Raw genomic sequence first — 1,613 nt, forward strand, 5'->3', positions numbered from 1 at the left:
TTTCTTTTTTTCCAGCCCAGCAGAAAAACACTTTCTGTAGAAGACTGTGAACGTTTAATATGCACTAATTTCAGATTTCTTATCAATTGAATCTTCCTCAATCAGAAGGAATATATCGACTCCATCGGTGCAGCTTTGAAGGTTTATTAATGGAATAGAAGCAGGTACACTGGAGATGATGGAACAGATGATGATGAGGTGCTTATATTTGGTTTTGTAGGTATATGCATGTGTGTGTGTGGTTATATCTTAAAAAACACACAAACGTTTCATACACCCGGAATTAAGGAAGGATTTATGGTAGATGCTTTCCGTTGCTATTTTGTCCGTTGCTATTTTTATGCCACCCAGAAGCACAGAAAAAACAACTTAGTTATGTAAAATTATAACGACACAATGAACAGACGCCTCATGGGTAATGTGGCGCTGAACAAACGGACTTTTAACACTTTCCTTCACTGCGAGGCTCCAGAGTTTCAAAGCTTCAATTCCAATTATTTTCAATGTTTTTTTTTATTAAAAAAAACTACATGGGAATATTCAGTACAGTTGAAATACCAGCAATCCACTGAGCTCCTGGTTGGTCTTCATTCTGTCAGACGTTTGTTCAAACAGTCGGTTATTTAAATCGCACTAATTCACAACACGTATCATCGCAGTCAGTTTCTAAACCAGCTGATCACATCCAGTCATTTGCTGCGTTCTAATCCAGCGGCCCCGTCCGCCGAAGGCCAGATCCGTCTGCCGATGATGTCATTTGGCTGCTTTGTGTGTCATCTGTAGAGGTTGCTAGGCAACAGAGCGTACAGGCGGTGAAAGCCAGAGAGGGACGGACCTGTTTGAATCCAAAGCCAAAACTCTTCGGCATATGTTGGTGCTGGATTTATACCACTGCAGATGCTGTTGAAATAAAGAATTTTATCCGTTCCATTTGGCATTTTAGGCCAGTGATTCCAAATCAGGGGTGCTAGCACCCCTAGTGGTCCGGCAATGCATTGCAGGGAGTACGTGAAAAATTCAATATTTTATTTCCTTGATAACTAAATACAATAAAATTGGACCGGGATGAGTTTTGTTCCCTAAGGACCCAATTGCAAAATAAATCAAAAAGATTATAAAAACTTTCCCATTCAAAATTTTCATGAAAGACTAGAGCAGGTGTTGGTGCACCTGGAAAACTTCTCTGTGACGGAGAGCGTGAAGACAGGGAGAAAGACAAAGATCACAGGAGAAGAAACGCACCAAATCACCTGCAGGATAAATGGCTAAAACATCTCACTGCTGGGGAATAAGGAGAAATATTAACACAGTGAACCATGAAAACCAAGAAAAAATCAGATCAGAGTGAATCTGAATGTTTAGGGTTTTTTTCCCCCTGATTTGTCAAGTTTAGATGTTTTTATAGGGGAGAGCTCTGTGGATTTGTAACCTAATTTGATTTTATATTTACGTCATTACTTTTTCACTTTCCAGGCAACATATTAATGTTATTTTTTATTCTAATTTCAAAGAAGGAAATGTCTAGAATTTTACGTTCATATCAAGGAAATCAATTAAATATTTAACATTTTTTAAATTCAGTTAAATTCAGTTTATTTCTATAGCTCCAATTC

This window comes from Cyprinodon variegatus, unplaced genomic scaffold (genome assembly GCF_000732505.1).
Source record: "Cyprinodon variegatus isolate N-32 unplaced genomic scaffold, C_variegatus-1.0 Scaffold1170, whole genome shotgun sequence".
NCBI classification, from domain to species: Eukaryota; Metazoa; Chordata; class Actinopteri; order Cyprinodontiformes; family Cyprinodontidae; genus Cyprinodon; species Cyprinodon variegatus.